Raw genomic sequence first — 20,554 nt, forward strand, 5'->3', positions numbered from 1 at the left:
GTTTCTTTCATGCGGAACGAGGCCTTAGGCAGGGATGTCCTCTCTCCCCGCTGCTCTTTCTCCTCATCATGGAAGGCTTCAGCAGACTGATAACAAAAGGCAGAGAGGAAGGCTCTTTGGCTAGAGTCAGGCTCTCGGATATGTCCTCTATAACCCATCTTTTATTTGTTGATGATGTTCTGATTTTTTTAAATGGATCTTTTCAAGACTCATATGCTTTCAAGGCTATTCTAGATCTTTTTTGTATAGCTACAGGCATGCAGCCAAATATTGCAAAATCAACTATTATCATAGTTTCCTACCAGCTGAATGAAGCAAGATTAGCTAGCCAATTTTTTGAATATGAGCGTCAAGATCTGGATGATGGTCTTAAATATTTGGGTTTCAGATTGAAACCAAATGGTTATCGCATAGCAGATTGGACTTGGCTTATAGCCAAGATTGAAAGCAGAATCAATATTTGGCAACAGAGATGGCTTTCTAGAGCAGGTAGGCTAACTCTCCTCAAGTCGGTCCTACAAGCTATTCCGGTTTACTGGATGTCGTTGGCCTGGATTCCCAAAGGCATTTTAAAAAGAATTCAACAATTATGTTGTCGCTTCCTTTGGCGCGGACAAATTCCAGGGAGAACTTTTGCTTGGGTCCGTTGGGACAGCATTGACAAACCCAAAAAACTGGGGGGTTGGGGCATAAAAAAATTGCATTTATTCGCTGAGGCTTTGGCTGCAAAACTGGGCTGGCAACTTATTAATTCCAGAAGTCTTTGGCAGGAAATCACTTATCATAAGTACATATATCCGCTCTCAATTCTGGAATGGATCCATAGACCTTCAGTTCCTACAGCTGGATCTTAGTCTATCTCTCTGATCAAGCGTGGTCTGGCTTGGAAAGTTGGCAATGGAGTTCAAGTGAGGATTGGTTTGGACGCGTGGAGTGGATGTGGGAATGGCCATATTCTCCCCCGTCCTCTTTGCAATTTCCTTCAAGACTCAGGCATCACCCACTTATCACATATAGCAGATGATATTCAGGACAGGTGGCAAAACCAGACCTGGAAGGACCACAAAACGCTCAACATTCCGGCAGTTTGGGTCGATGATTGGCAGAGATTCATAGGCTCATTAGAGGAGGCCAATGTGCGTATAAACGACAATCAAGATGTCCTTATCTGGGCATTGGATCCCCAAGGCAGATACTCCCCCAAATTAGGTTATGCTTATACAATGGCAGCCAGACACACGGGTGATTTCTCTTGGTGGTGGAGTCATATCTGGAAATTAAAGGCCCCTCCCAAATCTAGGCTTTTCATGTGGTGCATTTTAACAGACAAGGTTCCCACTGAACTAATGCTGAGGCATCGTGCAAACTGCGGGCCTTCTAGATGTTGTCTATGTAGGATGCAAGAGGAAGATACTTCTCATCTCTTCTTTACCTGTTCTGTCTCGAAAGCCTTCTGGCAAAGGATCCTCACTTCACTAAATCTACATATTGATTGGTCGGGACGAGATATTGAAGAGGCTTGGCAAAGATGGTGGATAAAAGCCAACTCTCAGAAAACTAGATGCCTTCCACTGCTAATTTGCTGGGGAATCTGGCTTAACAGGAACAAATCCATTTTCAAGAATGCCAAAATAGATTGGGACTCCTCCAGTATTTCACTGTTGGCTTTATACAATTCGCTCCCGGAGGACCAGGACATCCGACCCCCTCGGATCATTACCCAGGAATCCATAGACATAAACTCCCCCTGGGGTTATTTTGACGGCTCAACACAAGCTGAAGGTTGTGGTGGAGGGGCGGTGTTGCATATGGATAATATAGTGTCTTATAGAATCAAGGTCGGCCTTGGCAGAGGCACCAACAACTATGCTGAATTGAGCAGTCTAAAATACCTTCTCCTTTTTGCAAAAGAACAAAATTGCCAACAACTTCAGATATTCGGAGACTCACAGCTCATAATTAACTGGACAAATGAAGTTAATCATTGTCACTTGCACACACTTAGAGATATTCTGACTGATATCCTTTCTCTAAAGTCCCAATTTGATTCATTTGCATGCTCACATATATACAGGGAAAGGAATGAGATCGCTGATCGTTTATCCAAAGAGGCAGCGCAGCTGAACAGAGGTCAATGGCAGATACAGGAATACAGGGGCGGCAGTTTCTACAGTTACTATCATCGTCCTTTTATGGACATGATTGGTTCCTATCAGAATGATCGCTAGATCATTCAGCAGCTTTTCTTTTACTTTCTCCTTTTATGTATATAACTTACCAGTTTTCAGTATATTTTTGGACAAAACTCATATTCTCATAAACTTACTGGACTTCTCAGAAGTTTATTATCAGTAAGCATCATAATAGTTTTTGTAAAGTTTATAATAGCTCTAAACAGTACTCCCTTTTTGCTGACAGCAGTTCATATCTGCAGTATCATACAACATGTAATTTTCTTATCTTTTTAATGAAAATTACGCTTTTTCCGAGGAAAAAAAAGATAGTTTTGCGGCATTTATATTTCTGGATTTACGGATTGAAAGAGTCCAGGACCTATATAAGGCACTAAAATGATGAATCTCACATGATTAGTTGAACTAATGAGACCTGCTAGGTCAAATGCTTAGCAAATAATTCATCTCAAAGATATCAATCAATGACTCATTTATTGCTAAAACACAGTTCAACAAAATGACCATAAAATTTTTTATGACTTCAACTCCTAAAGTTTTATACACCTTCTGATTTTACTTCAAATATGTGAAGCATGTTGGCAATTTCTGGCATGGAAACAGTGTTCCATGATTTCGATTCCAAGAGATGCATTTCTTGAACAAATTCTAGATCTCTTATTTTGCATTTATTAAAATAGCTCTCTAGCATAATTTTTCCTCTCCTTTCCTGACATAAAACTTTGACAAATAACCCAGTAAAAAGAAAACAAGAATAAAGCCAAACCATAATGGATAAATTATTTCTCCAAGCATTTTGTATACCATGCAAACAGTAACAAATAACTGACATGTTAGGCGGCTACAATATGTTTCACATTGGGGCTTTCATTAACACTTCAAACACATGTAATGCTGCAATACAGTACTCTCAGAAAAACTCAGTACAATCCTACTCCACAAATCACCCAATATATTGGCTCTTACACTCTTAGGATATGATGCAATGACTGTCCTGTCACCTGGCTGGCACGTGCTAGCCTTGATTTCCCTAACTTCATGCCATGGGGAGTCTGTGAGCCCATAATGGCTAAATCAAACCTTGAATCCAACATTTCTATTGACAAATCTGCTCTGGTTACTGTTGATTCCAGTGTTGTTGCAACTGTGTCTAGACATAAATCCCTGAATGATCAAAATGCCCTAGGAAGTTCATTTTGGAAGTCTTCCACAATGAAATGGATCTGATCCTGATGGAACTCCAATAGTCATGTAGCTTTCTGAATACAATTTTTTGTGTGTTAATTATCAGCAACAATCACTGCTTGGCCATTTCATGGACCACATTCCTTTGTGGATGATCATCAAGGCATGGATGCAGGAGGTAGGGGAGTCTCAGATGGCTTTGGAAAACTACTGGTAGCTTGACCATGGGCTTCTTTTTTGTTTTATTTTTTGAATAAAGTTGTCTTTGATGAAAGTGTTTCCAACAATCCTCGGTACATATAAACACCTTAGTTGTCTTCTCCTGGTGGTATGAGAAACTCTCGGCGAAGAGAAATGCACAGTTATGTTTCCTGTTTGCATCAAGTTCCCCGGGATAGCCATGCAATATTGGCCTTTCCACAAACATATTTCTGATTCTCTCACTCACTTTAACTATCACGGGCCTAAGAAACTTTACAACCCTCAGGGGCCAGAAAAGCATGTCTGAAGTTTAACTTGTCCAAAGACCTTAAAGAATAAGTTCTGATTGGGGTTGGCAAAAAGATGTTTATATAACTTGTGAGGTACCTCTCTCCTTAGAGCCTATGGGAGGGAAAATTGCTTCCATCCAAATAAAATGTAAATGTTATCAAAGAATAAGGGAATCTATAAGACAATGCCTCCATAATATCCTTTTCAATGAAGCACTTCAAGTCGGGGTGGCCACACTCGGTGGTCATCTGAATATTGTCAAGATTCAAAGTGTCAAAGGGACACAATTCCAGGGCTATCATCCACTGGCTTAAAACAGGCGATAGGCCTACAAAAGGATTTTTAATTTTTTAGGGGCCCTATATTCAAAAGAAGGCTTGAAGAGAATCTCCACTATCAAATCAACCAAGGGTAGGCTTACTTAAAAGATGAAATTGAGAAACAATTTACTTCTCAGTTCTCCCTACAAAAGATTTTTCAATTGCAAATACTAAATGAGGAACGTCCATGCAACCCTGTTTTGGAGTCATGTCACAAACTTTATGAAGCGCAAAGAATATTGTGTGACTAGTCTTTGACTTTGGGTAAGCTAGCTGCTACCCTCTCAAACATGAACAATGATGATGGTAAGTCCTGGGATTAGACAGATTCCAATGTGAATTCTATAATGCCACCTAGTACTTTGTCAATCCAGACATTTTGCAGAGGTTTACAAAGAATCCATCACAGAGCAATCATTGAGAACCAACTTAAACAAAGGCATTATCAAGTTTATACCCAATGTCTGATAACTCATAGGGTCAAGCAAGGTCTCATTAAAGTGGATTCGTCTGCACAAACCATACCCAATGATGCTTGTGAATGTGCTAAAACTCAATGTTCTAGAACAGGAGTCAATTAATAATGTGCTATGGATTACTTAGGCATTTTCTGCAAGGCCCTAAGCTCTAAACATTCAGTGAGCTAAAACCTATTGCTACAGGTAGAGCTCACAGGACATGCCAGATTGACTTAAAGGTAGAGCTCACAGAAGATGCCAGATTGACTTAAATTACAAGGGCGGGCTTGTGTCAAGTCAAGCCAAATTTTCAAATTCCTAGGCATTTCTTTCTCTTTTCAAGCAACATTTGAGGAACAATGGGACATGCTTATCCAAATACGGGAAAAGAATTTTGGTAAATGGATTTATAAGCCCAAGACTTTAGCAGCATGATTTCAAATCTGCACTAAAAGTTGGCTCCCATGCATGTTATTATTTATTGTATGTGCCCTTGGTTGCTTCTTTGTGCCAACTTTGATGGGGGGATGGTCTTCAACTTTTCATAGATTCAGGAACCTTTAATACACATGGAAGGAATGGAGTGGCTTGGGTATCCACAAAACTCACACTCCAACTCATCCCTCTATGCTAAGTGGATTGTTTTTGCTCTGGAAGGAAAGGAAGTAAATTGCATTCACATAGTAAAAATTTCTATTGGGGACTGAACCTTCAATCATTTATCAATGAGCATTACCCCGGACAATTTTAAGATTAAATGTACCTTTCTGGTCCATAGCATATGTAAAAATTGGAAGGTTATAAAGCCAAAACCTCCATATAATCCACCTTGGCATCCCCACGATAAATAATTTTTGATAAATGACTTGAGCCGTGAAAACATATATTCTAGTTGTACCAATTCCCCAACTCTGCTTGGCAATAGGTATTGACCTACTGTAGTCACTTACTTCACATTTCCATCCCGTAAAAGGAATCCCTTCCTTGGAGATTAATTACAATAAACTGTGGACTTCCACTCAACTTGGCAGCTTATGTGAACTGAAAACTTTTTATTCATTTAGAAAAACAGGAAATAATATATTGTTTAATCAAACTCTGGTCATTAGTGACTTTTGTTGGGTTGCATATCATTGTCTATACCTAGAATCACCATAGGTGGCCTCATCCTCTAGACCAGCCTCCAAATGATAAGCTAAACAAAGTCCATCGATAATTTTGAAGGGTGAGAAGCAACAAGAAAATAATCACTGAGAAGTTAGTGCCCCAAAGACTGAGCCAAAAAACAATCCATCAAGAAGCCACCAACATAATGACAAAAGGATGAAATGCCCACATCGGGATCTGATACAAACTGTTATGATGTACTAATGATCAGGGCCTTTAATTTTGGACTTTCCTTGATTTTGGTTTTGGCATGTCATATGGCACTTTACTAGCTAGGCGTATTAAGGTCAAGGTTTGAGACTTTATATGGTTTTCTTCCAAACCAGTTTTGTAGCCCTTAGTAGCACCATTTTTCGATTGAAACACACCATGTATGTATTGTCATCATTAATAATAAAAAGAAGCATTACCCACCAAAAACAAAAACAAAAACAAAAAGAGGTCTCAAGCTAAGATACCGGAAACGGCTCCCTGGCAGGCAAAAACGCCGTTTTACGTATCAGAAACGTATTCAGCCCAGAAACGGCCAAAAAACGGCTGAAAAACGTTTTTTTTTTATTTGGAAACGTATCAAATTTTTTTTTGCCGTTTTTCAGGCGTTTTGAAGGAAAAAACGTCCCGTTTAAAAAAAATTGATACGTTTCAGAGAAACTTAAAACGTATTTTAATAGCTTTGCTTGGGTTTTCATAAAAATAAGTTTGGGATTTATAATATATATGCATCATATTTTGACCCGATCCTATGGCCCGATTCAAAAACCTAGGGCCCGATTCAAAAACCTTTGCATATATGCATTACATCATCAGATACGTGTCAGTGACTATAGTAAATTTACAAACACATATTATATACTGGTTCTCGCTGCTCAGTTATTCCTCATGTAGGCCCTGGCCTTGACAGACTTGGATCATTAGGTGAGTTTCACATCAATCGATTATTGCACAGAAATTATACCTTTCCTGAAACGTATATGATCAAACTCTTTCCAACCAATAAATGAACAGGTTGTTCTTCACCTAACTCATCAATCCCTTCAAGAAGTCTCTCACTGATTAAAGTATTTCAATAATTCAGCGTAACTTTCTTACTAATAAAGCTCTTCTGTTTATTTCCAGTCTTTCAGATAAAACAATAGCGTGTTTCTTTGCACCCCTAGTGAAAGCTCTTCTCAGTTCTGTTGATTTCCAGTCTTTCAGATAAAACAAACAAGGTACATGGAAGTATTTACCAGTGTTGTTAAAAGCGCGCTTTTTTCCCTAAGCCGATTTAATCGCGCTTTTTATGGGAAAAAAGCGCCTAAAATTTTTTTTGCCGCTTTTTTCGTAAAAAAGCTCGGGGGTCCCTGGCAGCGCGATTTATAATGAAAATTGAAAAAAAATGAATATTTTTGTACCAAACGCTTTTTTCCCGCTTTTTTCCGCTTTTTTCCCGCTTTTTCCGATTTTTTCCGCTTCATTCCCGGCGCCGATTTAATCCCGCTCGCGCTTTTAACAACATTGGTATTTACTATTGCTACACATTTGTTCGCCAATGTGCTGTCAGAAAAGGAGATCTGTAAAACATGGAAACATTACATGTATAATTTAAAACACAACCTTTTATTCGATGCTATTGAACGACTTTACCTATAAAATAAGCTCAGAAATAGTTATCATTAAAACCAGTGCACCAGTACCACAAACAGAATGCAATGGAGGCCTCTTAGCTCAGGAGTCAGCACTTGTGAAAGACAATACAGTATTATGGGCATTCATAATTACTTATCAGACCCTCCCTGAATTACAGTTTAGTGTCAGGACTCAGTACTTGATATCTATTTCAATGACACTACTGCTGAAGCAATCCGTTCAAGAGTTCATATAGAGTTTCAAAATTCAGGCTTTACCCTTCAGGCTTCACATAATTCCAGGACTATCTCAGGCTTCAGCTTCTTCCTTTTACACAGTTCCAGGCTGTTACTCATATTTTCCTTTTATTAAATTGTTAATATTAAAAGTTCATAGTTCATTTTGTACTTTCATAGTATGTAGTAATTAGTATGCATTATTAATTTTGGTAATGATGGTGTTTGTGTAACTTGTCATGTTGATAACTTGATGTTTGAAATTTGAAACAAAAACTTGATGTCTGATCATTGATGATATGTTGAAACTTGAAACTTGAAACTTGAATCATGAATGTTATAATAATCGTTAATGATGATGGCAATGTTGAATGTTTATGCCATATGGCATATGTTGAAAGTTGAAACTTGAATTGATGATGATGAATCATGAATCATGATAGATCATAGATGATAATTTAGATTCTGAAATATGAATGGTAATATGAATTTTTTATTTTTAATATATATATATATATATATATATATATATATTATATATATATATATATATATATATTTTAAATTTTTATATATTTATTATGTGCCGTTTCCTACCGTATCGTATCCAGATTTTTTGAAAATTTGCCGTATCCGTTTCAAACCCCGTACCCGTATCCGTTTTCTGGTAACTTAGGTCTCAAGCTTCCATTCCTAAACTTGAACTCAACCTTTTACCAAATAAACACAAGTCTTCAGTAACACATAGAATAATTAACAAGTCCAAAAGGGTTCCTTCGCTTGGGGAGAAAACAAATCAAATAAAACAAAAACAAAAAGAGGTCTCAAGCTTCCATTCCTAAACTTGAACTCACCTTTTTACCAAATAAACACAAGTCTTCAATAACACATAGAATAATTAACAGGTCCAAAAGGGTTCCTTCGCTTGGGGAGAAAACAAATCAAATAAAACAAAAACAAAAAGAGGTCTCAAGCTTCCATTCCTAAACTCGAACTCAACTTTTTACCAAATAAACACAAGTCTTCGATAACACATAGAATAATTAACAGGTCCAAAAGGGTTCCTTCGCCTGGGGAGAAAACAAATCAAATAAAAAAAATATCACCAAAAACTCGATCGAACTCAGGTAAAAGTCAAAGAGTGGTGTTAACTCCCAAAATTTTTGGAACTCAACAAAGATTTGGTTGCAAATAAAAAATGCTACAGAAGCAATAAGTTCCAATTGACTCAAGAGGCACTCAAAACAAGACATTTTCACACCAAAATGTGAGTACTAGAAAATAAATTTCGTCAATTTTTGCAGAAGTTGCACTGGGAAAGCAGTAGCCTCAATCAATCCCTACTACTACACAAATAATTGTCATGTTTTTTAGTTTTTAATGCAATCAAATCCAGTTAATTAATTTATTTTATCTTTCCATGCCAAAAATTCGCTCCACGACCCATTCCACTTTGGAATGTGAGGCTTTCAGAAACATCAGGGACAATTATGGCAATATGTTCGCATCGGTCCCTTGGCATTGTCTTTTCAGCGAGGTGATTGTTAGAAGGTTGGGTCAGTTCATCATCAATTTGAATAAGAAAATGGTTGAATTACAAAAATCGAAAAGCATGGAGGTTGGTGATCCCATAGACTATTTTTAGTCTCATGGACGTTAAAATTTCATTCATTCATTTATTAAAAAAATGAACCGTAATCAAATAAATTTAAAAATAACTCCATGACCATCCCCAACCAAAAGAAAAGATCCATCGCATGGACCCAATAATTAATGAAAATGATATCATATCTCGGTCACAGGCCTCAAAATTTTATATTGACAGACAACATATAACATCAACATTATCATTGGTTCTTTATCTCACTATATTTTCCATCGCATCACCGCTTGACACTGCGTGTCGTGCAATCGTTGTCGAAACATTATCTATAAACTGAAGGGAATATCATTTTTTGTGGGTCGTTTGGTGGAGAAGTAATCATCAATTCAACGGTTCTACCAGACTTTACTAGTGGATTGTCGAACCTGCAAACTCTTTTATTTGTTTACCAAGATGGTCGGAGGAAGATGCCGCAGCAGCAGGCGGAAAGGATTTTCCCCATTAGAAAATAGTGAAGTTGCAACTAGTTGCTCTTCCTGGGATGAAGATAAAAATGAAAAAATATCCTAATCGGTCAAAGAATTTAAATTATCTGAGTTGCAACAATTGGTGAATGAAGTTGTCTAGTAGCACCCAGATTCAATTCAGAAGCTCAAGGTAACAGGAGATTGTCACGAACAACAAAATAAAGTAATGCAAAAGAAGGTAGATAGTGTGAGTTGTTTGCCTGAAATCCAAGTCTGGGAGTTTTGTTCCTGTCATGTCCCTTCCCCAAAGAATTTGTAACAGGTTTTGTCTCTCCACAATTTTGTACAAATTCTGTTAAGGAAAAGGACCTAAGCAATTTTGACTTAGGAACTTAGGAGAAATGAAGGCCAAATTAATTTGCTAGTGGAAGGTGGGGGCCACCCACATGGGAAAACGCATTGGGCAATTCGAATTGCCTTGGAGGGAAATCGTATGGATTTTGGAGGGGCCCACATGGGGAAAAGGGAGGTCCATGAAGTCATTAGAAGGAAGAGTTCCTCACTTGGGGATTCATTCATTCTTGCATATCGAAAATCACTTGACTGTTTGCTCAAGTTGCTTAGCTAAGTCAACTGGTTGCTTAGCTAATAGCCACGAATCTCTCAAGCAGGAGATTCAACCTTACCTTCGGGGGACTACGAGTGCCACCCTAGGAAGGCATTTTCAGAGCACTTTGAGGAGCACCAGGGAGGATTCATAGCCAGCACATTCAGCCACAAACCAGCAGTGCGTATTTTTGGGCCAGCAGAGAAGGGAACACGCGGTTGGGGACAAAGCTTTATTGGGTCAGCACTTGCCGGAGGAATCTGAAGAGTTGAGGGACTTTAGGAGGTCAGCACTTGGGAGGAGTTTTGGAGCAGGTGAGTGCAACAATTGGGCAGTTCAAAACTCATCCTTGGAGGACAGCGCAGAGGGCCAGACTGAGCAACACATGGGTCTTGAGGGAGAGAGCCATAGCACCGGAATTACAGTTGGGAAGGAAGGAAATTCACAAGGGGTCTCATTCCGATGATTTGGGGCAGTTTTGGAGAGCTTTCCTAGCTTCATTCAGACAGGCCGAGTTTGCCAGCTTCGGCAGAGGACGGACTCCTTGGGGATTGAATTTCAGAAGTCTGAACTAGGCCAAACCCTTCCTGGGTTTTGGTGGGTTTTTGTTGAGGATCCGGGAGCTGAAGTTTTATAATTTTCTAAGCACGGGAAGCAGTGATTCCAGCCTTTTTGTTCCAGCAGATAGCGCAAATCAGTTCTAAAGCAGCAGTTGGGCAGCTCTCAGATCGGCGTTTGCTCACCTGGGTTTTGTCACGCTTGTCCTTGGAGACAAGCCCAAGCCCAGGGGCACCATTCCATTCAATGTTGTATTTTCCCTTGATGATTTAATAAAATGGCTCAGCAATTCTCTATTTCCAATGTTTTCATGGGTGTATGATGTTTATTTCGCATTTCTGATTGCTGGATTGTCTGTTTGCTTTGGTATCACTTAATTTCCTAGTTAGAAACATTACAGTTCCGCATCACTCCTTCCCTGAGAACTCGACCAGGCGCAATGTTGTACTAGCAGCAGATCCAATCCAATATCCTATAGTAGATCCTCGGGATGCAGAGGCAAAGTTCGATGAAAGAAATGGGAAAAAGGTAAATGAAATATCTTGATCCCAGGATCAAATCTCTCTTCCAAGATCTCTCCTTCAAATTGGGCTTTGAATAGTGGCCCTTTACGTGCTCCGTTCTCCATTATAGAGAATGTCATTCCAGAGAATAGGTAGCCAAATGGTACATACAATACCAATGCCAACTTTCATTGAAAGCAAGGCATGTAATCTAGATGCAGAAATTCAAACGATCCATAGGATATCTACAATGATAATGCGACCTTTCTGTTTGTTGGAGTTGAAAGTTTGAATCCAAATCACAGAACTTGTTAAAGAATTTTTTGTAAATCTAAGTGATTGTAGGAAGGCCAGATGCGTACGCTAAGTCATCTGTTTTGGTCTCCAGTGTTTAATGAAATAGGGGACCTGGTTATGGAAGACTATTATATTTATGCACTATGTGCATCACCTTCATGGTGATTTTCATTTTAATTAAACAAATAGAGAGGGAATACTTTAAAACGACAACAAAAAATACAACAATATCTCAACAAAATCTGCAAAAAATGCAATCTGAATAATGCGGCAACAGAGTTCATTCAATGCATCGACAACTTAAAATTAACGGATATCGAATTCAAAAAGGTATGTAACTCCATATTGAACCCTAACAGATGTGGATGGGCTCGAAATTTTTCTCACCTGGAGAAACTGCCACTGGCTGGGGGCTTAGGTGATGAAAATTATGTTAACCAGTTTCTGCCCTATGGTCGACGATGTGCTTCCCATACTCGAGGACTTCTGCCCCGTGCACCGATTGCCAGGTCCATGAAATTCCATTGATGAATATATCTGGGCATTATGATTATTATTACTGTGATGAGTATTATTACTACCAGCCCCCGCTGCTACTGCCCTCCTCCCATAGGACCACGTTTCACTGGATACCTCAAACTATACGAGGCCTCGAGCTTAGCCGCTGGGAACTGCGGCTTATTATTAAACCTATTAATTTGTTGGTCTCTGTGTAACCTCTCCAGCTTTAAAAGCCTGGTAAAACCTCAGTATTAGAGGAAAATATACCTTGTAGAAAACCTGACGCCAAGGGTCTAACGGTGAAAAAATGGCCAAATCCTGCAAAATGAAAATCCACGGATAGCTGAGGAGGAGGCAAGCTCAAAGATGTGAATGGATCTGAATCGCTTGAACGAATTCCCACAGTAATGAAGCTCCGAAGTCCCTGAATGAAAGTCGAATAATGATTCGAGAGGCCCATGAGTTTGTTTAGTTACATTGTTTATTTTTTTGCAATTTTAGCTGATTGAAAATATTTTAACAGGCAGGGAGGAATTAATAATCTCTTTGTTCAAATTTCATGTGAACAATTAATTTAATTTTTTATTGTATTTTAATATTATTGAAAATCTCCCCATCACTTATTAGATGACTATGGTGATATTTCTACCTAGGTTCAATTCACTTTAAGGTTTTTTTTAAAGAGTGTGGTTGATGACTTAGGTTCACATGAGAAGAGATTTCAATGTTTTATGAGAATCACATCTTTGTAGTTGTTCTGAGTTTGAATCATGTCAAGGTAAAGGGGTAAGTGCATGGTGGTGCCTTGAATCACAAGGGCTTCCTAGACGACCATAAGTAGGATGCCAAGAAGGAGAAGACATTGGAACTCGTGGCACCACAATCAATGGTGGCTTGAATCACAAGGGCTCCCCAGACGACCATAAGTAGGATGCCAAGAAGGAGAAGACATTGGAACTTGCGGCACCACAATCTCATGTGGGCCACCCCGAGGCAACTGAGAGGAGCTCAGAGGTTTCCAGTTTTCAAAGCACTGGGTTTGGTATCACCACCTCTCGTTAGATTGTTGGTAGTGGCACCAAGGATGATCAATATCGTGCAGTGGAATATGGGCGTTGGTGGCCATTGTCTTTTAAGGCTTGAAACAACAGTTCATCAAACTATTTTTTGAAAGATCATTGGTCTCGACCATGGCCCAAGGCATTGGATTGAGTTGGTCGCTCAGGGTATGGGAGCTACTACAATGTAGTTGTCCAATCTGCCAAGTTGCTTCCCAAATCTACAAGTTCTTTGGTTGCTCACACAGTGTTTGAAGAAACACCTGAATGAGCTAAGTGGGGCAGCACTTGGGCCATTTGGGATATGTTTGTCAAAAATTTTCACCATGATGAAGAGGGTAGGCATGAATTTGTCCCTCACTTCCCGTGGAAAAAACTAGTAAAGCATGGATTTTCAAATTCATAACCACCCCTTTTCATAATATTTGTAAAACCTCTCTCACAAGGGACTATCTGTATCACGATGTCAACAGCTAACTTGGTAGCCATGCTTGCTACCAAACTCTAGGAACGTATAAGAATTCTAGTTGCGCTTTCGAGGCTTATCTACAAAGGCAGGATGCTACAAGAGGAATTCCTTCTAAGCGACTATGGCATTCAAAATGAGGCTTTATGGGCTGCTTGTTAATACATGTTCTCATGCTCATATAAAATTAATGTGAAAAGTTGCTTTAATTGGTTCCCATGCAGAATTGATATTGATAATGGGGTGGTATAAAAATTGTAATGGGCATATCCATTAGTTAGTTATGACGGGTCAACAACATTGAAACCATCCAAGTGACATTTCACCTTGGAACAATGAAAGTTGTGATTGTAGTGGAATTAAAACCACCGAGAAATATCAGAGAAGACGCTGCCTGCCAGTTTTGAAAGACAACCAAGGCATTGAACAACTATTTGTGTTAGGATGTAGTGATGGAATCGAAGGAAATTTGGCAGCCCTAAGTTGCCATTACTATTGTCAATCACACATTCAATAGTAACCATAAAAGGTAGCCACATATAAACAGAGCCTCGGGGTGTTGACAATCAAAATCTATTGTAATAGCTTTGACGTATATACAGTTTTGTGTTTAGATGAGAATGAAGTGGGCTTCATCTAGGGTTCGGCTCAATCTTCATCCATTCCATGCAGTGGTGTTCAATTTGCCAAGCAAGAGAATATCACGTGAGAGTTCAGAGTTAAATCAACAGAAATCGAAGACGTGTGATTGTCGAATTATTGCTCCTCCCTTATGATTGAGCGCTTCATGTGATGGTCATTATCCTTGGGTGATACTTGTATTCCCCATTTGCTATTGAAAAAGTAGTGTTTTTCTGTTCGATTATGATAGGATTGGATGAACGCCGGTTTGGGTGGATGTAGACCCATGTTTTTTTGTGGTGATCTTCAAATGTCTTGAGGATAAGAAAAAAATCCTTGACCAAGGTCCATGGTTTTGGGGATGAGTTGGTCTTCTAGTGAAGCCATGGTTTCCCAACTTCAATCCTCTCACTATGTTGCCGATGACTACTCTAGTATGGGTAAGATTCCCAGTTTTAGCATTCACTTTACCCATCTAGATCTCTTAGAAAAAGTGGGCAATTTTATTGGAAGATTCGTCAAAGTAGACGGGGAAAGACTTTTGAAAGGCATTTTCACCTACGTTTGCATATGTGTTTAGGTAGATCTCAATGAAGTTTTGCGAGATAAAATTGAGCTCAAGTGGATGGGCATTGTGTATTCCCAACCCCTGGACTATGAAAATACAACTTTTCGATATAGGAATTACCAACAAGATAGACACCTTCAAACTATCTGTCCCTTTCTGAAAGGGGCTTCCTCCTTACAGTCATCTAAGAACTCTAGCCGTAGTTGGAGGGATCTTAAGGAAAGAAAGGGATCCAAAATGTAACACCCCTCCCTTGTGTGTCAAACTTTGCAAACCTAAGTTGAGAAAAGCTAGGTATGATGTGTAATATAAAAAGTAAATACATTATTAATAAATTAATCACTTGGAAAAGCGAGACACCAAGAGATGAGATTCTTGCCAAATCACATTGGTGAATGGGAAAGGATAATTCTTTCATGATAAAGCTTCTAGATTTAATTCTAGATAAGTTGGATGGATTGGAGATAAATATCCATCGAGAAAAACATAAAAGTTGTGCGGGAGAGAAAGGCAATCTTTTATGAGGAAAATCCTCACGGGAGAGAAAGGCGAGATTTTCTGAGATAAGCCTAGGAAAATGGATAAAAAGATCCATAAAAGTAGGACGCCACTAATGGAAACCATATCATGAAAGAAGGTATTAAATACCCATTGCATAGATCAATTGGAGGCGGTTGATCCATGGCAAGAACCTCGACTCGGTGGTGAACTGAAGAGTCATTTCTAGGTTGGGTGGCGGTGCTCTGTTTTCCAAGTGTCGTTCTCTCTTTTGATCTAGTTTGACTCACTTGCGTGGGTTGTTCTATATGTTGGTTTCTTACCCTCTATGTTATAAATTCCTTAGCATATGAGAGAATTTGCTTGAGTTTTAAATGAACTGCATGTGGCGTTAATGAGATGATTTTATGGATGCACATAAATGAAATTCTAATTACAGTCACAATATGTGGATCTTATGTAGAATTGGTGTTAACCTGTCTTTTGTTAAGATAGTGAATAGTCGTGCTTGAGCCGCTATGCAAATTTGTTAACTGTGGTTAAGGCTCAACTGTATAAACTATGGTACAAGTTATTTATGCTATGCATCCAATGCTGCTCTTCTAATTAATTGTGCATAATCCCTAAGATACACATGTTAACATGTCATGCAACTGTGGCAGACGGATTATTGATTATGTATGATAAATGATTTTGTTTTGAAATGGTAGAGCCTATGGTTCGAGTTATCTAATATATGCATTATGCATTATAGGATGAATTGCATCCATTGAGGCATTCTAGTTATTTATTCGTATTGCATAAGATATATGTCGGTGGTACTTTCGGCCATGACAATAGGAATATGAACATGCTATATGGCAAAGCTAGTTATTGTAAATGGATGACCTAATCTCCAGAAATGTTGGATTGAATCCTCAAAGGAGGGATACTCGAATGCAGGATATTGAATAATCTTGATTGATTCCTCCTCTGTGATGTGATGTAGGCATGGGTAGAAGTGCTTGTGTTAGCTTTGTTATGAGGTAGTTGTATATGAACGCATGTGACAACCATTACATCTAAATTTATTACAAGCTAAAATTAGTAAAGGAACCCAATATGTTGCCTTTAATAATGTGGCTAGGAGGTGTCTACTGAAAGAGGACCCAAAGTTGATCATAATTCATGGAACAAGGTACCAATCAACCTTAAGCACAATGCAAGAATAGGATGAAAACCTTAAGCATGAACGCCAACTCATCGAATGGTCCTGAGGCTGTGATATGCAAGAAGAGGATAAAAAACATTGACTTTGAAAGCTTTTACAACTAGAGAACCTTAAAACCCCAACTCCCTCCTTAGGACAAGTGTATCTGACTTTACCAAGAGTTGGCTTCCAACACACCCAACGTTCAATGCCAAACATGACATGGTACACTAAAACACAAAGACCGTAAAACCTTTCAACATATCGACATAGTACACATTCTTCCTTGAAATACACATTTTAAGGAAACCCACAAATGACTTCTCCTCATTTTGAGGATGGTACCCAAGTTAAATTGGATTGCATAGGGATTTCTTAACACGGGGTTCAAAATTATTACAACAATATACCCATTAATCATTGAATATGTCATTTGTAGGAATTGCAGTTAGGTGGGGAGGATAACACTCATATCCATTGTTAAAGTTACACCCAATTAATAAGTTCTCCATGTGCCACAATAAATGCAATTTTTATGACTATAGTGACACATCCCTCGAGATTTCCTTCCACACCAACACTTTTCTCCATGAACTAAAGAGTGACCATTTCATTATTATATTATACATACATATTAATATAAGCATTAAAATTTGTGTTCCTTTGTAAAAAAATGCTAGTCCAAGAGATACATTTGATCACCTTGTCTCGTATCCTATATCCAATGTTGACCCCTATATCCTTAGATCTATAGTGAAGGTTTCATTTCTAATGTTATGTTTGAGCTTAAATTCTAATTAAATATTTGGGTTAGCCAAGGTCATTACTTAACTTAATGGCTTTGCAATATACAATCTATCATTTTTTTTTTTAAGTTCAATTGGTGAGACATGTCTAGGGGATTGAACTTTCGATCACTTGGATACACAAGGGCTTGCCGACATGCTTTTTTCCAATTGTGCTACTACCCTCAAACAATATACAATGTATCATATTAACATCCACTTAAACCAAATTGACTTTTGGGACACATGTCTCTTTGATGATGAAGGGAGACCAATTATGTGATGTCAAACACATTCCCTCACAAACACTCACAAAGGCCCTACACTTTTTAGGGTTTGAACCTAGGTTGTCTGTTATGAAACCAACTCACAAAAAGATAGAAAAGATAGATCAACAACTTAGAAATCAGCCTCTTCGAGGGGGCAACCTCCTTTACATTACACAAATGAACAATTATTGGATGATACAAATGACAAAACCTCCTTTCTATATATAGGAGTCTAAGGGGTCACAATATAATCAAAGTCGACATAACAATAATAATATAAGGGCACAAAAATAACAATAGTGGACTTCTATGGGGCACAATAATAACAATATGGGGACAATAAGGGCACAACAATAACAATAAGCGCTACAATGACAATAGTAATGGGGGAATCACTAGTATTATAGGGACCTAACATTCTCTATATGGAAACACTGTATAATTTTGAATTTATTTATTGTAAATTTGTACATAGATGGATATTCCTTTCTTTGCATTTATCTTTTAGACTTCTTGCTTTCACCAATTGATTTAGAGCTTATGGAGTCTCAAGTAGCACCAATCCCCTTGCTTCTATTGGATTGAATAACATGATTTCTCTTTGAAATCCATAATATCTCATTCACATGCTTCCTATTTCTCCCATAAGACTTTAGCACGGACTCCATGATCATGTTTGTGTCCCTCTTAATAATGCACTCCTTGGAAGGGGTCATAAAATCTTTTATTGGGACTAAACTTGGATGTCTCTTCTTTCTTGCCCTTTGATTCTTCATTCAATCATACCACCCATCAACTTGTTATTTTTCCATTTTTCTTATAATGACCTTTGTTGTTGGGAAGGTGCCTTTCAAGTATTTTGTCTTTGCACATAGATACACATAAAGTATCATTATTTTAATCTAATGGACGTGGTTGTTAAAATCACCAATATTTAATTAAATATGCATTGTTATACCTTTGCTCAAGTCAACTTCAATGCAAATTCTAACACATGTGTGTATACCCTTCCTTGCTTGGTTTGTATATTGTTGTAAGTCCCCAATATATTTATGTTGGCTTTTGAAAGATCATCTCATCCCAAAATAAGTAGGGGGAGATTCAATATTCAAATCCAGAGTGGGGCTGAAGAAATGGACATTGAAGATGGATTCAATTATAGAAACTATCTTTTGAAAAAAGGTTAGTTTTGCCCCAAAAAGAAAGTCCCTCCTTCGAGACCTTGCCACAACTTCCATAGTTGTGAAATTTTACAATAATAGAACCTCTAGAGTAGAGGTTTACCATATACTTAGAACTTAGGTTGGAATTGATTTGATTCTTGAACTCTTTAGATGATGACTAGAGATCATTAAATACATAGTTTGAAGCATTTGCTTGTAGTTATTAATGAACTTGTTAACCATCCATAGATGAATACTTCCCTTGCACATGTACTTGATTTTGTCAATAATGAAAGAATCCTACTATGTTTTTGGTATATTCGACAAGACTACATCTTTAAAATAAAGAAGATTCAATTCTTAATGCTTTGCAATCCTGTAAGAGGGAGGGACAATCGAAGTCACGCAGGAGGAGGTATTCCCTTTGTTTAGCGAAACTCCACAGAGATAAAGCACTAAATGCAAGATTAACCCCTTGTTTATGTGATAATTAGGGAATATATATCTATTCTCTCAAAGATTAGTCTTATATATTCAAAAAGAATTTCTCATTTATTCTAAATAACCCTTAACACTGTTTATAGAATAATTTCTCACCATCACAATCACAATAGTCATTTTTTAAGGCAAAAACTACATCAAAACTTTTTGAATATGCAAGTAGATAATCTCCACAAATGAAGATGAAAACATATTTTGAGCATGTTTAAAGTGGATTAAAATATAATAATAAAAGACACAACAAAAATCTTGATACAATAATAGCTCAAATAATTATCTTTAACAAAAATCTATTAAAAATTACTATAAAATTATAAAATGAAATTAACATTAATAAATAATCAATTAATTTATATAAAATCCCAATTTAATAATGAATAATTACTTAATTGATTTATGTAGAATCTTAATTTATATCAATTTTGTGGCTCAAAAAATTGAGATAAACCATTATTATCCCACACACTTAGGTTTAGGCTCATTCCTTTGTCTTCTTAAATTCTATCCATCTACAAAGCCTAGGACTCTCATAATACTTCAAAGAAAGCACTGACACATCAGCTAGAGAAAAGTGCATTATTGTTTCGTTCTATGTCCGGATGTGGCATCATTATTTTATTTGATGTGCCCAATTATTTTTCCAAGTAAAAAAATTATTCAGCTTAAATAATAAAATATATAATATTTCAAATTCTTTAAGTTCTACTTCAAAGAAAGCACTGACACATCAGCTAGAGAAGGGTGCATTATTGTTTCAGAGTTCTATGTCCGTCGCATCAATATTTTATTTGATGTGCCCAATTATTTTTCCAAGTAAAACTATTATTCAGCTTAAATAATAAAATGTATAATATTTCAAATTCTTTGAAAATCCGTTTTACTGAAACACAAATATATGGTCGTCGATGACATGATCGGACGGTAGATATTCTATCCTGCCTTTAAATTCAAATCCTCTTGGTAGTTTGGCGCCATTGCGCGTATCCCTCTCAACGAGCTCAGTAGCTCGCATTTGAACAATCATGGTTTGCAATCGCATAAACATTGCCCCAGAATTGATCCACGAGCCACCAGATCTCTCTCTGCACGACTTCCAACAGTTCATCTGCGTTTCTTCGTGGTCAAAACGAGTTCAGAAAAGGTATTTTTCTGCAAGAGAGTGCTAAAATTGCAAAGCGCCATTATTTTCTTGTCGCCGTCATGAATCCTCTACGCTTTGTCCTAATGAAATTATTTAGAGTT

The 20,554-nt window shown here is 37.7% G+C and overlaps 1 long non-coding RNA gene across 4 annotated transcripts in view; it reads right to left on the bottom strand.

The window, feature by feature from the left end:
* The window catches only part of LOC149213765 (uncharacterized), a 33,984-nt gene extending 21,295 nt beyond the window's left edge, over positions 1-12,689 (bottom strand). For all 4 annotated transcript variants that reach the window (XR_016250356.1, XR_016250355.1, XR_016250357.1 and 1 more), the window contains exon 1: positions 12,081-12,689. This is a non-coding gene — a long non-coding RNA (uncharacterized LOC149213765). The remainder of the gene's footprint in view (positions 1-12,080) is intronic.
* Positions 12,690-20,554: the final 7,865 nt, after the last annotated feature.

The sequence above is a fragment of the Pinus tabuliformis genome, chromosome 1_1, assembly GCF_031772625.1.
Source record: "Pinus tabuliformis cultivar Carrire ecotype Pingquan chromosome 1_1, CPIR1, whole genome shotgun sequence".
NCBI classification, from domain to species: domain Eukaryota; kingdom Viridiplantae; phylum Streptophyta; class Pinopsida; order Pinales; family Pinaceae; genus Pinus; species Pinus tabuliformis.